At 43.5% G+C, this 14,014-nt stretch overlaps 1 pseudogene; it reads left to right on the top strand.

Annotated features, from left to right (window-relative positions):
- The first annotated feature begins 12,282 nt into the window (after nucleotides 1-12,282).
- LOC102467847 (NADH dehydrogenase [ubiquinone] 1 beta subcomplex subunit 3 pseudogene) lies at nucleotides 12,283-12,584 on the top strand (annotated as a pseudogene).
- The last annotated feature ends 1,430 nt before the right edge of the window (nucleotides 12,585-14,014 follow it).

Here is a 14,014-nt window from a genome sequence, read left to right as displayed (position 1 = left end):
AGCGTGGCCATTCACCCTAGGGTGTGATTTCTTGCTTTCTGTCTCTATCTCTCTGGCGAGCACACATGCCCTATAGCAAAAATCTCTCTATCAAAAAAAAAAAAAAGAAAGAAAGAATCAAGTCACTGGGATATGCCCACACCTGTATCATTTCCAGGGACAGATAGGTCTAGGTGTCTCAAATCTTTGTTACTGGGTCTTCTTCATGGAGTTTTGCCATCAAAGTCTCCTATTCTTCCTCAGCTCTGACTAGTGCTCACTAATCACAAAGATTCAGGCACCGGCACGGGCTTTTGGTTAGATTTAATAATGCCTATGTATAAATTTTGCCCATTCTGACTTAATTTTAGTTCTTTAAACAAGGCTCACCTACCTTTCATCATGAGTGGCCAATTACAGACATTCCTCCAGTATGAACTAGTGAGTAGAAGATTTTCCCTCTCACGCTGATGCAGAGTTAGAATGACAACTGATCCCCCAATGGGTTCTGTGAACCATTCCTCATGGCCCAACCACCTGAGAGTGCAGAAGGAGCACAGAGAACAAGTCAGCCATGGCAGGGCGCTCGAGCAGTGTCCCAAATCCCAACACGTGACCCAATCATCAAAGGTGCATTTGAAGAATCCTGAGTTCAGAACACACCCCACATCAAATAAATCAGGGTATTTTTGGGGGACACCAGGAATTATTACATTATTATCATAGCTATGAAAACAATGATGACAAATAAAATGAATATCCCACTGCCTCTTTGGGTGGTGAAACTAGACATTACTTTTTTTCTGATTTTCTTTGCAATTTTAGCTTTTTGTGATAACTACATATGGCTTTTATGATATATAAATAATTAATCCACTTTTGCTTTTTAATCTTTCTTTACTTCTTTTTTTTTTTTTTTGAGAGAGAGAGATTTTTGCCACAGGGTGTGGGTGCTCGCCAGAGAGACAGAGAGATAGAAAGCAAGAAATCACTCCCCTGGGGAGATGGCCATGCCACAATCTCTTCTCCTTCAGTCTCTTCTTGGGATTTTGGGCACAACACACACATGCCCGGCGTGAGTTTTAAGTCACTGGGTCTGAGACTCAAACCATGGTTGACTATATGAGAGTCCAGCAGCATAACCATTAAGTCATTCACTGGTCCTTGTCCTTAATTTTTTAAAAAGAATTATTTTATTTAACTTGTATTTATTATTATTATTTAATTTGATCAGAGAGAGAAAGAAAGCCATCATACCTGAGACTCGAACCATGATTGGCCATATGGGAGTCCAGGATCTTTATCCACCACATCACCTGCCAGCCCATCTATAATTTTTTGACGTATGAAGAGAATAGTGATTGTATTGACCAGTTTTCTCGGTGCTTTCACAGCTCTTTGATGAGCCCAGGAAGCTAGTAGAGGAGGTGGAAGGACTGCTTCCTACCTTCAAAGAGTAAGAATAACCACATCAATATGGAATAAAATGAAGACATGGTTTCCATGAGACCATCAATAATAAAGACTAAATAAATATCGTAAGTGACTAGTAAATGGCAGTTGCAATAGTGACATATGGAAATCCTTTGGGTCTATACCTGATATGGAATTACAATTTTTTGATAGAAACAGATTATTTGTGATGCCATAAGCTATTCCCCAAAAGTTTTGACTGAGTAATGAAGGTACAAGATATGGTGCATTTCAAAGTGAGATGTCAAAATGAAATACACATTTTCAGAAGAAATATCAGAAAAGCAATTTCAAAACTTGCCTCTCAGGGACCAGCAGTTAGTATAATGGCTATGTCGCTGGACTCCCATGTAGTCGACTGTGGTTCAAGTCCTGGACCCAGTGGCTTAAAACTCATGCCAGGCGCATGTGCGTGTGTGCCCAAGATCCCGAGAGGAGAATGGAGGAGAAGGGATTGTGGTGTGGCCATCCCCCCTGGGGGATGATTTCTCACTTTCTGTCTCTCTGTCTCTCTCTGTCTTTCTGGCGAGTGCATGCGCCCTGTAGCAAAAACCTCTCCAAAAAAAAAAAAAATTTGTCTCTCGCATGCATTAAAAATATAAAAGGGTGTTCTGGCCCTGCAGTACGGTAGTTGAACTTTATGCATAACGAGCCTGATCCACATGGCTGATCACATTTTTTAAAGAATTATTTTATTTAACTTTATTTATTTTTAATTTGGCCAGAGAGGGACAGAGTGAAAGAGAGAGAGAGGGGGGGAGAAAGAGAGAAAGCAAACTGCCAGGACTCAAACCATGGCCGGCTATGTGGGAGCCCAGCGCCCTTAACCACCAGCCCCATGGCTGATCACATTTTGAATCTCAGCCCTGGTGGCCTGAAAAACATGCTGGGCATACATGTGTGCATGACTAACATCTTGATGGGATGGAGAGGTGGAGAAAAGGGTATTGCAGTGTGACCACACCCCCTTGGGGGGTGCTTTCTCTCTCTGGTGAGCACATGTGCTCCCTGGCAATTCAAAAAAAAGAATTAAAAATTTATGAAAGGAATAAAGTACATGGAAGTTAAAGGAGAAATGGGAAGAAGGATTTGGTAGATATTGGAGTGCTGGGTACTTCGACAAAGGTGAGGAACATAAGATGTTTCCTACTTAGTTTCAAATGGAAAGATTGATCCTTAAAGAGCCATACAGAGAAGTTAAGATGTATCACAATCAGTTTAAGGGACCCTATGAGTGTTTAATTCCTGTTCAAAAACACAGAGAGAGAAATGTGTTTGGAAACTAAGTGCTGGCTCTGGGCATAGGAAGTGTGTTTCCCGAGGACCAGATTTACACACTCATGACAGAAAACAAGCCTGGAAGCACTCACATTTTCCCAAGGGCTGCCTAGAAGACGGATGGACCCTCAGCAGAAGGAAGATAGTGGTGGGTCACTGAATACTTAGGACTTGGAGGACGCATCCATGTCAAAGAAACAAAAAGAGGAGCATCTCCAGTAGTGACAGTTCTCATGAGAACCCTCAAAAATGCGTGTGAAAGAGAAAGTCAGCTTCACGCCCCAGAGAGCACCAGCCACCCACTGTTAATACCAATTAAGTAAGCACTTTCTAGTCCCCTTCGCTGGCTTCCGCTCTCAGCCCTCTTTTCCAGCCCTGAGGGAGCCAAGACAGCTTTGATGGGGAGATGGAGGGAAAATAAGTGCCCTGAGAGGAACAGAGGAAGAAATTGACCTTATCTCTTGTTGGGAGAGGCAAGAAGCCTTACCTTTCAAGGAAGATGAAAGTTGTGATCCTAGCCTGGGAGTGTGGGAGTAGCTTTGTAGTCAAGTGCAGTTTGTTTCATTTTGTTTTCAGGAGAGATGATGTTTACCTTTTCTCTGGGAATGTCTCTTTGAGGCCTTCTTGGTTAGGCAAATCTTAGGAAGAAAGGAAGACTCACTGTCCTGTTAAAAGATATCCTAAGACTTTCATCTTCAGAGGGATAGCACACTGATATCCTCCCCATGGAAGCCTACCCTTTTGAATTAAAGAGGCCCATGGAGGTGGACTGAGGCCAGCAGGCCAGTCAAGAAAGTCATTGAAATAAATTGATCCCAATACATCCTGAGATGTGGTTACAGCTATGCACTGCAAGTGTTAGTCGCCCAGTGCTAAAGCCCAGGTCTCAGGCCTATTCCAGTCTGTGAGAGGATCACTTTTTCTTGCAAAAGTGCTGAGGCTATGAAAGGACTGTTTCAGCCCAGCAGGGAGCACCAGCAGCTTCAGAGATCCCTTCCCAGTGTAACAGTTTCCACCTTCATAAGGCCCAGGCTTTCAGACGGAGTCACTTAATCTAGGACCTTGGGGTTTCTGTCTCTCTTAGTCCTTCTTGGGTTACTAATAAAGAATACCACAGACTGGGTCATGTGTATAGAAAATACAGGTGCCGGCCCTGTAGCCTACCGGTGAAGGGAGTATTACGTTGTTGGAAAAGTCATGATGTATTTTCTGTTTTTCTAGGCAAAAATGTGCCATGACTTTTCTGATGACTCAATAGATCTCATGTGGCCAGCCATGATTCAAATCTTGGTCCTGGCAGCTTGAAACACTTACCTGATACATGCACATGTGTGCCCCAACTCTTGATGAGATGGAGAAATGGGAAAGAAGAGATCGTGGCATGACCATACCCCCTTAGGAGTTGTGTGCTCACTCTCTCTTTTTTTCTCTCTTTGGCAAGCATACATGCACTCTGATGGTTAAAAAAATAATAAAGAAAATACTTGTGTTGTTCACAGTTCTAGAAGCTGGGAAGTCCAATATCAGGTACCAGTATCCGGTGAGCCTCTTTCTGCCGTGTTATCACATAGCAGAAGACAGAAGGGCAAAAGAGAGCATGCACGCACAAATACAGCAAACCACTCTCATGATAACGGACCCACTCCCAGATCAGGGCATTCATCACTGATGAAGGCAGAATCTTCATGACCTAATCCCTACTTCAAGGTCCCACTTCTCCACATTGTTGCACGGGGGCTTGAAGTTTCGAACACTAAACTTCGGGCGGGCCCATTCATATCACAGCATTGCTTTAGGGACTCAATCAAGTTCCAGTGCCATCTTGCCCTGCAGGCCTTATTTCAGTTGCAAGAGACAGTAAGTTCACTTGGGGACAGGGTGCCTTAGGTGCTTTAGAAGTGACGAGATGCATACGTCTTGAAAGGACTGTCTGACCAGCATGGTGGGTGTCTCAGCCCTAACACTAACTATGGGCGAGAAATGAACTTTCGAAGACACTTCCTCAGTAACACAGCTGCTCCATGGCTTCCCTGTAGCTTCTGCATTCCCTACCCAAAGTTGGTGTCTAGGGCACAGCAGCCCAACTTCAGCAGCAGACACCAAGGCCCTCGGAGCTCCATGTCCGAACTCCTCCTTCTCGAGGTAGCGGTGCAAGGTGTGGGTGTGTGGAGGAGGAGAGGCTTGGATATTTGCAGGGAGATATGCTCAAACTCCTGTCTGCTGCTGTGACAGGCATCTGGGGGCTCTGGCATTTTGCTCTGAGAATTAAATGCTCTCCAAAAGTGATACTGAGAGGACTGAGAAACACTGGTCTTGGGAGCCAGCAGGTGGCATGGTGGTTAAGGGCGCTGGACTCCCACATGGCCAGCCGTGGTTCAAGTCCTGAATATGGAGATTTGCTTTCTCACTTTTCCTCTCTCTCTGGCTCTGTCCTTCTCTGGTCAAATTTAAATAAATAAATAAATAAATAAATAAATAAATAAATAAATAAATAAATTTAAATAAAGTAATTCTTAAAAACAAAAAAGGAAAGAAAAAGAAACACTGGTCTTTCATAGGGTCTTCCTCGCCATCTCCGGCATTTTGAACTCTGGACATTTGTGTTCATTGCTGTGGAGGGAGAAGAGACCTCTCCTGGGTATAGGAGGCCATTCACAGCATCATCCCTTGCTTCTACCTGCTAGATTCCAGTGGCACTAACACGCCCCCATACTCACATGGTTACAACAACCAGAAATGTCTCCAGACACTGTTCAACATGACCTGGCTCAGGAACAAAATTGTCCCCGGCTGAGAATCATTGGTCTAGAGTGAGAATATCTGACTTAAGGGACCAGTAGTTAGCATAATGGCTATGTTGCTGGACTCCCACGAAGTTGACCACAGTTCGTGTCCCGGACCCAGTGGCTTAAACTCATGCCTGGTGCGTGTGCATGCGTGCCCAAGATCCCGAGAGGAGAATGGAGGAGAAGGAATTGCGGCGTGGCTATTCCCCCTGGGGAGTGATTTTCTGCTTTCTGTCTCTGTCTCTCTCTGTCTGTCTGGCAAGCGCACACGCCCTATAGCAAAAACCTCTCCAAAAAAAGAAGAATATCTGACTTAGCTGTCTTCAAGCACATGATTCTGCTATTTTATTCTAAATACCATATTTCTTTCTGCCTGACACACGTCTAGCTGCAATCCTTCTATACCTTTTTTTTTTTGGAGAGATTTTCACTGTAGGGCGCATGCGCTCGCCAGACAGAGAGAGACATAGAGACAGAAAGCGAGAAATCACCCCCCAGGGGGGATGGTCACGCCGCAATCCCTTCTCCTCCATTCTCCTCTTGGGATCTTGGGCACGCACGCACACGCGCCCGGCTTGAGTTTTTTAAGCCACCGGGTCCGGGACATGAACCGCGGTCGACTACGTGGGAGTCCAGCGACATAGCCATTACGCTAACTGCTGGTTCCCTCCTTCTATACCTTTTAAAGTTTACTTACTTCTTCCATGAGACAGACAGACACACAGAGATAGAGACACGGGCACTGCTTGCAGGGTCCTCACTCCTTGCATTCTGCCCCCCCGCCTCAGGCAGCCCGGATCACAGGTGCACACACACACACTTGTGCCTAGTGTGCACAGGGAGGCCCTAGATGCAAACCTAAGACTTTTCCTCGTGTCCGGTTGCATTACCACTGCTTCATGGCCTGGTTTTGACCCTCTTATGTTTTGATGGGTATTTAGGATGGCCTCTCTGTGTTTAGCTTGGCTCCAAACCCCTTACTTGCATCACTGATGAAGATAAATTAGGCTTAGAGCACCTACGCTTCCCTCAGGCAGACCTGACTTTAACCCTTTTACAGAGCTAATTGGAAGATACTAAAGAAAGAAAGAAAAAAAAAAAAAAACCAAGTCATTAAGAAGAGAATTCAAATAGCTAGAAGGCATCAAATAGTGTGGAAAGACAAGACAGCCCTTGTGCTGAGAAGGGTGGTTAAAGATAGAGGGGGAGGGGGGAGAGTTTGTTTTTCTGTTCCTTCTGTGGAGGTTCTGAGCCTGTCAATAAGTTGAAGATTACAAAGTTAGTTCTTATTTATTTATTATTATTATTTTTAAGTTTGTTATAGGGCATGTGCACTTGCCAGAGAGACACACAAAGAAAGAGAGAGCTTGAGACAGCAAGCCACCAGGTCCAGGACTCAAACTACAGTTGGCCACATTGGAATCCAGTGCCTTAGCCATCACGCCACCTACTGGCCCCACCAAGTTAGTTCTTAACCTGACTTTCATGGAGTTGGTGGACATTAGTCAAACCTACATTTCTGTACTCCTGCTGAAATTATTTGAAAGTACTGTGTTTACATGAGTGGTTTTCTAGGAAAAGGCACGATTCTCAAGGAGATTTCTGACCTCACAACTTTGAAAGTGTCACCTGAAGGTGGTATAATGGTTAGCGCAGTGAGAGCCCACATGGCTACCGTGATTCAAGTCCAGAATCAGAGCTTCAGAAACACGTAGAGTGAGCGAGCATGCATGCCCCAAATCCCAACGCCAGTGAAATGAGAAGGGATTGCAGTGTGGCCAACCTCATAGAAGCGTGTGCCCCTCCTACTCCCTTCTCTCCAGTGAGGGCACACACCCTATGGCAAATTTTAAAAAAAGGAAGTTGATTTGAAAATCACTTGCATATGAAATACTTGCATATTTTATTTTTAGAATTATTTATTTAATTTATTATTTTAAGATTTGCTACAGGGCACGCATAGACACTAGAGAGAGATGAGCACAGAGAGAGAGTGAGGGAGAGAGAGAGAGAGAGAAAGTGAGAAAGCAAGTCACCAGTTCTGGGTCTCGAACTGCAGTCACCCATGTGGGAGTCCAGCATCCTTAACCACCATGCCACCTGCTGGCTCCACAGGGTATTTGTTAAATGTAAGTACCAGGCCCATTGATGTGGATATTCATAGACAAACAATGAATACTTTCTTACCTGCTGAAATTCTGTGAAAGTACTGTGTTTACATGAGTGGTTTTCTAGGAAAAGGCACGATTCTCAAGGAGATTTCTGACCTCACAACTTTGAAAGTGTCACCTGAAGGTGGTATAATGGTTAGCGCAGTGAGAGCCCACATGGCTACCGTGATTCAAGTCCAGAATCAGAGCTTCAGAAACACGTAGAGTGAGCGAGCATGCATGCCCCAAATCCCAACGCCAGTGAAATGAGAAGGGATTGCAGTGTGGCCAACCTCATAGAAGCGTGTGCCCCTCCTACTCCCTTCTCTCCAGTGAGGGCACACACCCTATGGCAAATTTTAAAAAAAGGAAGTTGATTTGAAAATCACTTGCATATGAAATACTTGCATATTTTATTTTTAGAATTATTTATTTAATTTATTATTTTAAGATTTGCTACAGGGCACGCATAGACACTAGAGAGAGATGAGCACAGAGAGAGAGTGAGGGAGAGAGAGAGAGAGAGAAAGTGAGAAAGCAAGTCACCAGTTCTGGGTCTCGAACTGCAGTCACCCATGTGGGAGTCCAGCATCCTTAACCACCATGCCACCTGCTGGCTCCACAGGGTATTTGTTAAATGTAAGTACCAGGCCCATTGATGTGGATATTCATAGACAAACAATGAATACTTTCTTAGTCTAAGTTCCAATTATTGTATGAGTCACATCAATAACAAAAATATTTATTCATCGCTTATCTGAAATGGAAATGTGACTGGTTATTCTATCTTTTATTTACTAAATCTGCCAATCCTATCTGGTAATGGAGCAGAAGAAACTCCACTTTTGAAAAGAAGCTTCAGTAGTTCTCAGACGCCTCATGCACAGATGTTTGTTAACCAGCTTGTATGAGCTATGTTCTCATACATGAAATTGATTCTCTGTCACGACCATTGACAAGTCGCATTACATCGCCCGTTTGCTAGGGTCTGGAATAGAAGTTAGTCCTGGCCTGACGAGGATTTTTATTTGCTTTATACTGCAGACTGGCCAGTTTTGCAAGGTACAGTGACCAGCAAGAAGAAATTTGTGTTTGGGGCACTCCAGCCTTACAGTTTTAGCCATTTGTGGTGTCTCTTTGTGGGCTGAAACACCACAAAGGAAGTCTGGCTAAAAATTGCTAACGAAGACAACAGTGATTTCCATTCTGTTTTAGAAAGGGACTTGCAGTCGCTAGTAACCGTCCTTTTGGTAAAGGAACATTGCCACCTAGCCACAGAACCAAGTATTTTCCCCAGGCTCCAAAGGGTTCACTCTAGCTCTAGCTTTTCCAGTGCATAGATCGGCGATTGGGTTCTGGTTGCTCCACTTGGCATTCAGTCTGTGAGCTTTCCATGGGATGCAGGGAGGAAAAGCCATTTGCCAGGAGCCCTTGGTTTTGCAAAAGGCAAGTGGGCACATCTTTTTAAAAGGGCGGTAATATAAGTCAAAGTAGATGTCCTCTAGCATGAGAATAAAACGAGCAAAACTAAGTTGAGTTTGCTAACACTTCTTTCTGCCAAAAGCTGTGTGGATGAGATTCATGTGTTTTGCAGCTTATCCAATGTCCAAGTTTCTGATTCATGCACAAGGCTAAATAAAAATGACCAGGAAATACTATGTAGAATGTCATATATACAAATAGCATGACTGCCGCATGAGATTCCAGGATCAACTAAGTACTCCCTAAATTGAATCTTCACACTCATCCCAGAGAAATTCTCAGTCTCAATGGCGTCACACATCTGTGTTTCCAGCATATAGGGTAACACTTATCATTGGAGAAGAAACTCTAGTTAGAAATTTCTCAAGCATTTGATGTAGCTTTTTTTAAAAATTTATTTTTATTTATTTAGTTAATTAGTTTTAACTTGAGAAAGGGGCTCTGGCTAGTTAAAAAAAATCATTTCAACTTATTTACTCAATAGTCACTCTTGGCTTAGTGCCACCTGTTATTTATTTATTTATTTATTTTTGGAGAGGTTTTTGCTATAGGGTGTGTGTGCTTTCCAGAAAGACAGAGAGAGAAAGAGAGATAGAAAGCGAGAAATCACCTCCCAGAGGGGATGGCCACGCCGCAATCCCTTCTCCTCCATTCTCCTCTCGGGATCTTGGCCACACACGCACATGCACCTGGTGTGAGTTTAAGCCACTGGGTCCAGGACTCGAACCGCGGTCGACTACGTGGAAGTACAGCGACATAGCCATTACGCTAACTGCTGGTCCTGCCACCAGTTTTAATAAATATGCCTTTGCGAGTTGTGGCCACAATGATTATATTGCTGTCATAAATGTTTACTGTCCATTAGTGGATGCTAAAGAATCAAGATTCTAGAGTAGCATAGTCTTACAGATGGTTACTGGGGATGGATATGTTTTGCAAATTTGTACAACCTCCATCAATGAGGTTGTTTTACAAAGAGAAAAAAATGGAATACTTTAACTTTCAATTGAAATAGTCACCTGTCACCTCGTGGGTGCTTACCATGGGCCAGGCATTGAACTATATATAAGCTTACGTAAATGAGATGGATATCATTAGGCTCATTTTACAGATGGAATCTAAAACTGATGAAGTTGAGGAATTTGGCACAGATTGGGACCAGCAGATGGCGTAATGGCTATGTTGCTGGTCTCCCATGTAGTAGATATCCGTTCAAGTCCTGGACCAGTGGCTTAAAACTCATGCTGTGTGTGTGTAGGTGCATGTCCAAAGTCCTGAGAGGAGACTGGAAGAGAAGGGATTGTGGTGTGCCCCCCCCCAGGGGGGTGATTTCTTGTTTTCTGTCTCTCTGGTGAGTGCACATGCCCTATAGCAAAAGTCTCTCTTTAAAAAAAGAAATTTGGCACAGATCATATAGTAAGTATCAAAGTTACACTTGCGTGCCACTGGTTGGACCTACAGAAGGTGGGAGAGGATATCCTTTTGGTAGAGAGTAGTAAAGCTCTAGAAGAGAGTGTGAGACTAGCAAAAGAAGTTATTAAAAACTTTTAATAGGGGGCCAGCAAGTGGCACGGTGGTTAAGGTGTTGGACAATCCTATGTGGCCAACCACGGTTTGAGTCCCAGATCTGGTGGCTTGCTTTCTCACTCCCTCCCGCTCCCATGTCTCTCTCTGGTCAAAATTTTAAAAAAATTAAAAAAAAATAAAGGATAAAGAAAATTAAATAAATAATTTACATCTTTGCTTAAGCCCATCACAACAGGTAACACCCACATACCTAGCCAGTCCTCTTCATACTGTGTTCAGAGAGGAGCAAAATCTCCAGCCACATTCTTATTACAAAAGGTGATCTTCCCCTAAGATTCCAGATGTCTCAGGTAGGGCAGTGAACATTGGGTAGTGTCCCAGTCATTGAATGTTATATGACAAACCACCCTAAAACTCAGAAGATTAAAATAGCAGGTACAGTTATCTTGCTTGTGAATCTGCATTTAGTCAGTGATCAGTGGGGACAGTTTATTTCTGCTCCACTTGGCGTCAGCTGGCATAGCTGCAAGACTGAGGTTGGAATCATCTGAGGCCTGCTCAGTCATCTGACATGTTGTCATCCAGCATGGCCAAGAAAGGGCACCAAGATACATTCCCCAAACAGGACAATGCCTGTCTGACAATTATTTCTGCATGTAAATATTGTTTTTATGTTCACATACAAAGCCATACACCCCTGTGGGGCTGGCAGCCAAGTGCTGAATGTTGACATGGTCAGACATAAAGTCATATGGCCTCAGTCAGTCGAGGAAGAGTCACAACTGAAGGCATGTTCAATATGGGGACATTCCCATTCCTTCTCCTCTCTTGCTCATTCTTTCTCTTTTCATTTCTTTTTTCTTTAAGAATTATTTTTAAAAATTTCTTTTTTATTTATTCACTCATTTATTTTCATTTGACGAGAGAGAGAGAGAGAGAGAGAAAGTGAGAAAGCGAGCCACCAGTCCGAGACTGGAACTGTGGTCAGCCATGTGGGAGTGTCTAGCACTTTAACCACCATGCCACCTGCTGGTTCCCCACTTCTTTTTATTTCTTTTCCTCTTTCCCACTCAAGCACCTATGGAGCTTTCCCTCTCTGTCTCATTTTCCCCTAGGTTCTATTTGGCTTTGCCTTGAACACTCCCATCATTGATGGACAGGTGATCCCTTCATCCTGCGTGAAGTCACCAAGCCAGGTACCATGGAGGGACGCTGTGAGAAAAGCCTCCCCTCAGAGATGAAACCCAGCCAGCAGGAAATACCACACTTAGGTCTGGATGGGTTCCTGCCAGAGCAGCGCTCCAGGTGTGATAGTCCTTCTTTGGCCTTGTCTGCAATCTCCCAGCCACAACCAGAGCAACACCTCAGCCCCGACAGAAACCCTGAGCCAAGGCCTGCCAGATTCGTGTGCACTGGACACTGGCTATAGTGGCCAGAATATAAAAACAGTGGCAATTTTCAGGAAAATGTTCTTGTCTCTGAGCCCTTCGGTGCTATTGGGTGGGTGCTAGGATAAGTTGACCCAGGCCAGGAAGAAATTTGCATGTCCCTGACTTAGAATCCAGTTCTCGGGAGTGTCCTGAGAGGTCAGATTGCTGTCAGTCATCATGGCCCATGGACATGAACATGGTCATGGTCACGGTCATGGTAAAATGGAACTTCCAGATTATAAACCGTGGAAGCTAGAAGGAACACCATTAGAAACTGTCCAGGAGAAGCTGGCTGCATGAGGACTAAGAGATCCATGGCCCGGAACGAAGCTTGGAGATACATGGGTGGCTTTGCAAACAATGTTTCCTTCATTGGTGCATTATTAAAAGGAGTCAAGTGGGGATTTGCTGCATTTGTGGTAGGTGTAGGGACCGAATATTTCCTGGAATCCCCGAATAAAGATAAAACACATCACTGAAGCAAATACCTGGAAGTATCTTAGTGGCTTCTTAACTCTTATAAAAATATTTCTTCACTTAGTCTGCCTGTTTGTGTGTTAGTTCCTTTTAAGGGATAATACCGGTAAGATTGAATAAATTAAGAAAAACAAACAAACAAACAAAAGAATCCAGTTCTCATTCTGAGGCCAGAGAGTACCCTGAGTGCCATTTGGAGGTATAACCACTCTTTGACTTAACGACTTGCCTGTTTAAGGACTGCTCAAACTTAACAATCAGTTCTCCAGCTTTGGGAATCTCCTTTCTCAGTCTCTGTGTCTCAGGAATCCTCTTTCTCAGTCTTTGTTGGTTAGTATTCACCACACAAAGCATCCATAATCGGGCCAGACTCCAGATTCTGTTTACAAATGTGTACTTCACTGTGCACCGGTGGTAGCATTCAGCATAAATAAAAATGATTATGCTGGGTCTGCATTACTGTGTCATGGTGTGTCTTGTCGCTTCCTGGCCCTTATCTAATGTATGCCTTTTGCATGGATAGAATTACTTTATTCTAGTGTGCTGGCGTGTGATATCTGTTGCAAAATACTTGCCCTGGGGTACCATGATACACCAAGACATCCAGCTTTAAGTTCGCGCGTATCCACTGAGTGGCTTACTGACTTAGTCTTAGAGACAGAACTCAGCTGTTGAGTGATGTGTGCCTCTAGGCCCAGATTTCTTGTTCAGACCTGAAAGTGGAATGTCCTTTTCTTTCGGCCCTGTCGAGGTTTTCCTCTGTCCCCTCATCCTTTGACATATCTTGTATTAGTCATGTTTCATTCCATAAGATGGAGAGTGCATGATTTATTCATCACTTTCCTATGGATTAGGCACTAGTTCCTGAGAGAAATACTTGAGGAGAAAAGAAAGCAAACACCATCTTTAGAACTATGCATGGGTAAATGCTCTGAGGCAGATGGAGAGAGTTTTTGAATGTACGTTTAATTTCTTTAATGGCTTCTATTTATTTTTGAGTTTCTAGTTGCTCTAAAGCTTATGATATACATTTCATCAGACTATACTTCAGATTTATACAAGTTGAACATCTCTAATATAAAAATCCCAGATCTGAGATGCGTCAAAATCTGAAACTTCGAGCATTCAGGTGATGCCACAAGTGGAAAATTCTATACCTGACTTCATGTGGCGGGTGGCAGTCAAAACACTGCAATACAAAAATACTGCATGAAATCACTTTCAGGCCATGTGTATTAGGTACATACAGAACATAAATGAATTTCATCTTCAGATATGGGTGTCATCCCCAAGATAATATGGTGTATATAGGCAAATATTACCAAATTTAAAAAAAAAAATCCAAAATCCTGCATGGTATTTGTGCTAGAAAAAGAAACGTTGGGGCCAGCAGATGGCATGGTGGTAAAGGGTGCTGGACTCCCACATGGTC

This window comes from Tupaia chinensis, unplaced genomic scaffold (genome assembly GCF_000334495.1).
Source record: "Tupaia chinensis unplaced genomic scaffold, TupChi_1.0 Scaffold000147_1, whole genome shotgun sequence".
NCBI classification, from domain to species: Eukaryota; Metazoa; Chordata; class Mammalia; order Scandentia; family Tupaiidae; genus Tupaia; species Tupaia belangeri.
The sequence above is the reverse complement of the archived record's forward strand: the minus strand, read 5'-3'. Positions and strand labels throughout refer to the sequence as shown.